This window comes from Tachysurus fulvidraco, chromosome 9 (assembly GCF_022655615.1).
Source record: "Tachysurus fulvidraco isolate hzauxx_2018 chromosome 9, HZAU_PFXX_2.0, whole genome shotgun sequence".
Taxonomy (NCBI): domain Eukaryota; kingdom Metazoa; phylum Chordata; class Actinopteri; order Siluriformes; family Bagridae; genus Tachysurus; species Tachysurus fulvidraco.
Window position 1 is genome coordinate 24,510,480 of NC_062526.1, and position 9,961 is coordinate 24,520,440.

The 9,961-nt window shown below is 47.0% G+C and overlaps 1 protein-coding gene across 1 annotated transcript in view; it reads right to left on the reverse strand.

The window, feature by feature from the left end:
* Positions 1–3,261, reverse strand: part of bach2b (BTB and CNC homology 1, basic leucine zipper transcription factor 2b) — a 103,255-nt gene extending 99,994 nt beyond the window's left edge. Inside the window, exon 1 of the mRNA XM_027152223.2 lies at positions 2,876–3,261. The gene's annotated coding sequence lies outside the window, so the exon portion shown is untranslated. The remainder of the gene's footprint in view (positions 1–2,875) is intronic.
* Positions 3,262–9,961: the final 6,700 nt, after the last annotated feature.

The window sequence follows — 9,961 nt, forward strand, 5'->3', positions numbered from 1 at the left end:
TTTTTTAATGATTTTTTTATGATTTTTTTTTATTTTTTTTATGAAACTTCAGAAAAAAAAGAAACACAATGTTGGTGATGCAACGATTAAAGCAAATGATCACGTTATCTTCAAAAAGGAAGAAGATATTGTCAATTAATTTATTAATACTGATATCGTTGGCGGTTTAAGAGAAATAAAACTTTTAACTGATGTTATTATCGAACAACTAACCTCAGGACTGTGTTTATCCCACAGCATGCAAACAACAGTGCAAGGATACAACAAGCAACAAACAAACAAATAAAAAAAATGTTTACATATATTCCAGAAAATTCACTTACAGAAAACCAAAAAAAAAGGAAAACAATTATTTTGTTTTATTTGTTATATATATTTGTTTATTTGTTTTATATGCATATAAGCTGTAACATGATACTTTTTTCGTAATATGTTATTGTCGCTGTACAAGATGAAAACCCTCCAATCTGGCAACCCGATATTCTTTTGCCTATTGATTCCTTTATGCGCGCGCGCGCGACATTCCGACACAATTTTAATTAATGACGTCATTTTGGGGGTTAAAATGACCGCGTGACTCTTTAACCCCCACTTCCACTCTCCCTGCAGCCCCTCTTACACAGCACACACATTTCCGCTGATCTAATAATGCGGATTAATGGAATGTAACGCTCGGGGCTGCGCGCGCTGCCGCTACTGGAAGGAACAAAGCAAGCGCGCCTCGCGCGTTCAGTGCACAACGGGAGCGCGTGCTCACACAGCAGCACAACCACTGAATGAATACAGACATAAAGACGCACAAGTCCTCATCTCCAGTGCGATAGAATTAGGCGTGTTATAATACAGCAGAAGAGAAGAAAGAACTGCGTGCATGTGAACGTGCAGGAACATGAGGTGTAATGGGAGCAAAATGTGTGATGTACAGAACATCTATATGGGGGAGAGAGAGAGAAAGGAAGAGAGAGAGAGAGAGAAAGAAAGAACGAGAGCGAGAGAAAGGTAGAGAGTGAGAATGGAAGGAAGATAGATAGATAGAAAGCGAGAAAGAAAGAAAAAAGAGAGCAAGAGAGAAAGAAAGAAATACAGAGAGAGAGAGAGAGAGAGAGAGAGAGAGAGAGAGAGAAAGCACTACTCCAACAATAAACAAGTCAGATTTACATCAATGTCTTATTTCTGCTAACTAAGAGTTGTGTAAAGACCCATTTTCACTTTCACACCACAGACATGTAGAACTCACACCTCACCTCCACCTGACTGCATGTAGCACAAAAGGATTCCATGGTTTTTACTGAAACCAACACAACAGAAACCTCTCTCTCTCACACACACACACACACACACACACACACACACACACACACACACACACACACACACACACACACACAGACGTTTCATTTGCAAACGCTTCAACAAAATGTTGCTGGGAAATAAAGGTTCTTTCTCGAGTGGCACAATGTAAAGGTTCCTGAAACATGAACTTGGTTCCTGAAAGAAATCCAAACTGCTAATGTTCCTGGTAGTTTGGCTGAAAAGGGGAACCAAACTGTAACACTGCTGGTCACTTGGACCTTTAAGTGTGTATCTTTCTATAGAGAAAGGTGCACACACACACACACACACACACACACACACACACACACACACACACACACACACACACACACACACACACATTAAAAAACCAATTTCGGTCCATTTATTTACCTTACGCCTTTTTAACAGTGTACACAATCTCCATGTTGCCAGGTGTAGCCTTAAGGGTACTACATCAGTGAGAAGAGAAGACAGTTTGCTGCTCTTCTTTTCTCCAAGAAGGTTCATAAATATACAAACCTACACGTGGAAGGTTCTTTGTTTGAGCAACTTAGTTCAAAAAGCATGCAGTGACACCAAGATGGCACAAAAACCAAACCATAAAGGGTTCAACAAAAGGTTCCTGAAACATAAATAGTTACTGAAGGACCCTTTTTTTTGGTGCATTTTAGGCCCTTTATTTTAAAGTGTCATACTACTAACTAGAGATAGAGCTAATAATAAGAAGAATAGCAGCATAAATAATGGCACCCCTTTGCCTTTACTCAGATGTTACACCCTCTGTTCTGTAGTTCTGCTACTGAAAGAAAAGAGGATGAATGATGAAGTAAACAGGAGGTGGGAATCTGGCTCATGTGGAGGGGGGGGGGGGTGGAGGGGTCCCTGTATTGTGTCCTCTTTCGCTCGCTGGAGCTCTTCTTTATTTGACAGCTACTTTTTCTTCTCACAAAAACACATCCCATGCTTTTAAACCTCCTCCTTCCTCTCGGCTACGTCCCATAGAACAAGCCCAAAAAACCCCGGCTTTGTATCAAACCACTTACTATTTAGTGCCCTACTATTTAGTCCTGCGCGGTTTGAGACGCGGCCGGTGTCGCATATTATTGACACGCTCGCTCAGTGCATGCATTAGGGAGCTTATTGACACGTCGGACCGTGCACGCGATTCGGGACTTGTGACCGCTTTGCATTCGCGTGGGCCTGTGAATTAAAAACCAACAAATAAATAAAATAAAGGAAAGGAAAGAGAAGCAACAAAATCCGAGAGTGCACGCGTCGTCCGGTGTGTGTGTATGTGTGTGTGTGTTGTGGTTGCTGGATATCGGTGCCGTCAAAATCTGGGACCGGAGCAGCAGGATTAGCGCGCGCGCGCGCGCACACACACACACACACACACACACACATATATATACACCCATACCCACACACACACATATATACTCATACACACACACGCACACACTCACACACACAAAGCACAAGTTTGTAAGTGCACAGAGTGAATAATAGAGCAGAGAAACGCAGACGAAGAGAACAGCAGGATTTACAGCACACTCACCTTCACACTTTCGCTTCCTCGCTCCAGCCGTGTGTTTTTTGTCCGCTCGGTAAATCAAGTGTTCTTCTGTTTTCTGTGTGTTTTTCACATGATGACTTCCTCGCGCACCTCTAAAGCCCACCGGGCTGCAGGGGAACAAACGGCACCGACACGCCGCTGCGCTTCAGCTGTGCAACAACAACAACACCACAAATATTCGCGTCCGTCGGGTTTTTTTTCCTTTGAGGACCGAAAAGGAAGTTTGGATTTGATAAGAGCGTTGTTTTGTTCGGCAGACGTCAGCGCGCGCGCGCGCGTGTGCGTGTGTGTGCGTGGGGATCGTATGCGGCGTGCGGCTCCGTCTCCTCTGTTTGTTACACCAGAGCGAAACGCCTCCTCCTCCTCCTCCTCCTCTCAATCGCTACATTGTTGACATTCGCCGAGTGACGTCACCGCTACGCTCATTCACAAGCTGCTCCTCAAGCGCCTGCGCCGAGGAATGCGCGTGACCGAGCTCAGAGAATCGGAGTAACGAGCGCGTGCACGCGCGGAGAAAGGGGAGGAATGGGGAGGGGAGGGGAGGGGGTGCTAATGGGCGCGCGCGCGCGTGCACCGGAGAACCGACCAAGCCAATAGAAATGAACAAACAAATAACGAGCCAAAGCAAAAAAAAAAAAAAAAAATCACCGACAGCCAAAGAGAATGAATCCGGACCAATTAACTGCTTTAATTAGCGACGAGTCTCTTAATTAACCAGAGAAATCAGTGCTAATACTGCAGAAAACACCCAATTCCTCATAAACTAATAAATAAACAAAAATAATGTATAAATGACATCATATATTAATGTTATGTACTTATTAATATAGAATAATATTAGTATTATAGTATATTGTTAATATACTACAATCTATTAGAAGGAAATTAACAAATTAAACTTTTTATTTACTGTTGCTCTCTCTCTCTCTGTGTGTGTGTGTGTGTGTGTGTGTGTGTGTGTGTGTGTATGTATATATATATATGTGTGTGTGTGTGTGTGTGTGTGTGTGTGTGTGTACACGTATCATCTTATTTTAATAATAATTGAAATAAACAAACTAACAAATAAATAAAAACATATATGTCTAATGTTTTTAAATAATCAGAATTCTGAATAATTTGACTGAGTAAATAATGCTTTTTTAATGTGTATAAATATCATCACAAATTTGGGTATTAATTGAATGTGCACATAATACTCCTCTTACTCCGCCTCATCATCATCATCATAATTCCACTGTATGTGTATAAATATTTAAGAACACACCTTTAATCATAATAATAAGTTTTTAAAAATATGCTTATATAAAGGAGTAATTACACTATTACAAACCTCCACACAAAATAAATCTATGTAGTAAATTCTACTACAGCTTGTTCCTCTGTGTGTGCGCGTGTGTGTGTGTGTGTGTGTGTGTGTGTGTGTGTGTGTGTGTGTGTGTGGGTGGCATACAGACTTATTTAGTTGTGAAAGCAGCCCACATACTCCTACAGCTTGTAGCTGGGAAAAGTCTACAATAGTTAAACATTGCCTCCCACTTGTTATGAGTGAGTGTGTGTGTGTGTGTGTTTGTGTTTAAGTGTGTGTGTGAGAAAGTCTCAGATGAGATGCTTTGTACCTCTGTATGAGATCTCGGTGCTTCCTCTTACTGCCACCTGTGAAAGTGAACCATCCAGAGCGTCTCGTCTTCCCTTCAGATCAGGAACCAAAAAGCAGAAGCAAACGTTTCTGATGAACCAAGACTGAGCTGAGGACAGAAGTCCAGCATGAAACCTGTGTGTAGTGAGAATCACGACCTGAACGACAGGTTCACATCATAAAGGTGGCATAAAGCAGATGTTCCTGCAGATTAAAATAAAGACACTACAGTATATCCTCACCACACACACACACACACACACACACACACACACACACACACACACACACACTCACCAAACTCTTCTGTCTCCGAGCTTCAGAATCTCAAACCCTGATCAAAACTAAATGTAATACAGAGTGATGAAATGAGCTCTTTTTCAGAGCAAACGACAGAAATAAAGAACTCGTTCATCTGCGATCAGTGAGACGGAAAGGAACGTAGGACCTTCGCAGACGCACCGAGGGACGTCTGGCTTGTGACGGTCATCCTTTACCGTCAGAGCTGAGAGAAATGTTGATGTGTAAAGTTTTGCCTCTCACCTTCCAGGTTGAGACTTTGAATCCAGACTCCGCCTGGTGTGGGCGGAGCTTACATGTTCTCCCAGCGCTTTGGGGGTTTCCACCAGGTTCTCCAGTTTCTTCCCCAGTCTGAAGACATGCACTGTATTCTGAGTGAGACTCACTGTGACCCTGTCTAGGATATATACTACGGTGGATGAATGGATGGATGGATGGATGGATGGATGGATAGATGGATAAACAGAGAGACAGACAGACAGGTGGACACACACACACTCACTCACAAATAGTTGGACAGACGGACGGACAGACAGACAGACACAAAGACATACAGATAGAAGGATAGGCAGACAGATAGACAGATGGATACAAACAGATAGACAGACAGATAGACAGATGGATAAACAGATAGGAAGAAAGACAGATAAACAGATAGACAGACAGATACAAAGAGACAGATAGACAGACAGATAGATAGACAGAGGGATAAACAGACAGACAGACACACACAAATAGATGGACAGAAAGACAGACAGACAGGGACATACAGATAGAAGGATAGGCAGACAGATAGATGGATAAACAGATAGACAGATATATATACAGTATATATAAAGAGAAACAGATAGATACAAAGAGACCGACAGACAGATAGACAGACAGATAGACACAGACAGAGGGATAATCAGACAGACAGACAGACATCAACCATTTTAATGAGATAATAGGAAAATTGTTAAGCATCGTTACTTGCTAACTTATGCTTGATGTCCATTTTCCTTGTTGCCTAGCAACAACCAGAAACTGAAAATTACATTTCCACAACCTCAGTGGGATTGGTGGAGATTCGTCGTGGGTACATTTTAGATGTTCTGACCAACATCTCGTCTGTGTTGGGAGTCAGTGGCTCTTATCAGTCGGATCAAACCCCAGCAGGTCCACAAAGACACGAGCGGCTCCTCGGTCGCTCTGCATTCAAACCATATCTCAATACTTCGATCCTCCGGCGAAATCGTAAGGACCCGTACAGGAGGTGAAACGTATACCGTACATACGACCTGGAGGTGATGCTACTACTTCCTTTACTGTATGCACAACATCTAAGCCTGAATACCAAAGCAACTCGATCCCAATTCTAAGACGTACGTATGGGGTTCGCCTTAAAAGGGTCCCGAATCAAACAGGAAACACTGAGAGAAACCATAATGCATCTGATCTGCTTATACCACATGACTTTCTGAATGAGAAACAGATCGAGATTTCTCTCACGCTTTCCAGATGTTGGGTGACTTTTTTTTCTTTCTTTCTTTCTCTAAACCAAAAAGAAAAAAAAACCCTCAAATTCATTCTGGATGGAATCCTTCTAACCGACACGTGCACTTTTTCCAAAGGAATCTTCGTCGTCATGTCACAAAGACGTTTACCGTCAGCACGTCTTCCTAGGGAGTAGGTAGGTAGAGACGCCGTCCCTCCGCACGCCCGTACGGACGGGAGCGGACCTAAAAACAGCGAGCGTGTGAATGGTGAACCGTCGCAGTCAATCTGGAGTTTTTACAGAAGTGTGAATGACACAGATATCTGGAGGCAATCGGCGCACTGTAAACCTGAGAGAGAAGTTACTCACAGAAGTCAGTCACGGCGTGTCGAATCCTGCAGCAGAGGGAGGTTGACTCATAGTGTTCAGGTTTGGTGTAAAATCAAAACAAGCTCCTTAAAGAAGACGTACACGGCGCACTCGTTCACGGAGTCACGCTTGAGCCGCCGATGACTCATTTTGAGGTGAGCTTTAATTGACTTTGCGGTCGTGGCGAAACCCGTGGCGTGCCAGAAGAACGTTGGTGAAGAGATGCAGGCCTTGACAGGGGCCCGAAAATACGTAGGACAAGTCGTGCCAGCTCGCAGTTTTTAAGCGCCAGAGACTGAGATTACGATTACGTCAATTACTGAAGAGCCTCGAGGGGGAAAAAAAAACGCTAACCGCCATTCACAACACAGAGCTCCGACTCAGGTTACCTGCAATGCAAGTGAGGCTTCACTTCCTGCACAGTCAGGTGTGTGTGTGTGTGTGTGTGTGTGTGTGTGTGTGTGTGTGTGTGTGTGTGTGTGTGTGGGATGCAAACAAATTCGAATAAATCATCTTGCTCTAAACTGATCCAAATAAAGTCTTCGAGGTGTTTATGAGGATCGGCTTATAGACAGAAAGGTCGGAATACACGGAGCAACGGAAGAAGGAGGCCTGGTCTGGTGTATTATGTGGAAGTGCTGTGTGTGTGTGTGTGTGTGTGTGTGTGTGGGTGTGTGTGTGTGTGTGTGTGTGTGTGTGTGCCGCTTACCTGAGGAATAAAAGACATTACACCAGGATGCACTATGGGAAGAAGAGAAGAGGCAGAGGGGGTGTGACTTGGGTCCTGACTCCTAAAAAATGTTAATAATATTCCACTGAATCATTTCCTGTGGGGTGCCAATACTTCTGGAATAAGAGCCTGCCTGTGAGATATAAACATCGTTTCTGTGACTTCGGCCTTTTGTGTGAGGAGGTGGTGTAAAATCTACAGCTGATGGAAACAGCAGAGCTCCCCCTCCCTCTCACCCTCCCTCTCCCCCTCCCTCTCACCCCTCCCTCTCACCCTCCCGCTCACCCTCCCGCTCACCCTCCCGCTCACCCTCCCGCTCACCCCTCCATCTTCCTCCCTCCATCTCCCTCCCCCCTCCATCTCCCTCCCTCCCCCCTCCATCTCCCTCCCTCCTCTCCCCTCCCCCTCCATCTCCCTCCATCTCCCCCCCATCTCCATCCCTCCCTCCCTCCCTCCCTCCCTCCCCATCTCCTCTCCCCCTCCATCTCTCCATCTCCTGCCCTCCCTCCCTCCCTCCCTCCCTCCATCTCTCCATCTCCTGCCCTCCCTCCCTCCCTCCATCTCCTCCACTCTCCCTATCCCCTCCGTCTCTCCTCCCTCCATCTCTCCGCTCCCCCTCCATCTCTCCCTTCCATCTCCTTCCCTCCCTCCCTCATCTCCCCCTCCACTCTCCCCCCTCCCTCCCTTCATCTCCTCCCTCTCCCTCTCTCCCCCTCTCCCTCCACTCTCCTCTCTTCTCTCCATCTCTCCCTCTCCCCTCTCGCGCCCTCCATCTCTCCTCTCTCTCCATCTCCCTCCCTCGCTCTCTCCCTCCATCTCCCGCTCCTCCCTCTCTCCCCATCTCCATCCCTCCCTCTCTCCCCATCTCCATCCCTCCCTCCCTCTCTCTCCTCTCCGCCCTCTCCCCTCCCCTCTCCTTCTCCTCCCTCCATCTCTCCTCTCCCCCTCCATCTCCCTCCCTCCCTCCCTCTCCTCTCTCCCCATCTCCATCCTCCTCCACTCTCCCCCATCTCCCTCCTCTCTCCGTCTCCCCCGTCCATCTCCCTCCCTCCCCTCCCTCTCCTCCATCTCTCCCCCTCCCTCCATCTCTCCCTCCTCTCCCCTCCCTCCACTATCTCCCTCCTCCCTCATCTCTCTCCCCCTCCATCTCTCTCTCCATCCTCCTCTCCCCCATCTCCCTCCATCTCTCCTCTCCTCATCCCCTCCCCTCCTCATCTCCTCCTCCATCTCTCCTCTCTCCTCTCCCTCCCTCTCTCCTCTCCCTCTCCATCTCCCTCCCACAATCTCAAACTCCCTCTCCTCTTCCCCTCCATGTCCCTCCCTCTCTCTCTCCCCCTCCATCTCCCTCCCTCTCTCCCCCTCCCTCCATCTCTCCTCTCCCCCTCCCTCCATCTATCCTCTCCCCCTCCCTCTCTCCCCCATCTCCATCCCTCCCTCCAGCTCTCCCCCATCTGCCCGCCTCTCGCCTCTCCCCTCCATCTCCCTCCCCTCCCTCCATCTCTCCCTTCCATCTCCCTCCCTCTCTCCTCTCCCTCTCCATCTCCCCCCACATCTCAAACTCTCTCCCTCTCCTCTTCCCCCTCCATGTCCCTCCCGCTCTCTCTCCCCTCCATCTCCCTCCTCTCTCTCCCTCCATCTCCCTCCATCTCTCCCCCTCCATCTCCCTCCCTCAATCTCTCCCTCCCTCAATCTCTCCCTCCCTGTCTCCTCTCCCCCTCCATCTCCCTCCCTCCATCGATCTCTCCCTCTCTCTCCCTTTGTTTTTTCTCTCCCCCTCTTAACTTCCCTCCCCGTCTCTCCCTCTCTACATCCCTCCCCACATCCCTCCCCCGTCCCGGTCCCGCTCCCTGTCTCCCACACACACACACACACACACACACCCACACACAAAACAAGCAGTCAGATGTTCTCACGGCCCCAGTGTAAGGTGAGCGAGGTGTCCCGAGCGCCTGTCGGTTTTCTCTTCGTCTCCTGAACGCTGACACATAAAAATCGCCCTGTTTGACGTCGTTGCCTCGTGTCGGATCGACACTCGCGGCTTTCACGCCTGACAGGTTGTTATCTGACATTCTTCAAGTGAGGGCAAGTGTAGGCGGTTGTAGATTCGTAGGCAGCTCTGTATGCTTGTGTGTGTGTGTGGGTGTGTGTGTGTGTGTGTGTGTGTGGGTGTGTGTGTGTGTGTTATTCAAGGGACTTCATAATTTAGGATTTGGCATCCTAGTGTCTTCATTTGTACAGTATGTTCAGCAAATCAGCTCAAACATAAAATACCAGTTTTGTGAAACAGAATGTGTTTGTATGTATGTGCGTGTGTGTGTGTGTGTGTGTGTGTGTGTGTGTGTGTGTGCGTGTGTGTGTGTGTGTGTGTGTGTGTGTGTGTAAAGGGCAGCTGAGGGTTTGTTCAATCAATTCAGTCTTGCACTCCCTTAGCATTTGGAGAATCAGATAAACAATAACATGAATCTGTGATTAATGTGTCAGCAGAGTTTGTGTGTGTGTGTGTGTGTGTGTGTGTGTGTGTGTGTGTGTGAGAGAGAGAGAGAGAGAGCGTTT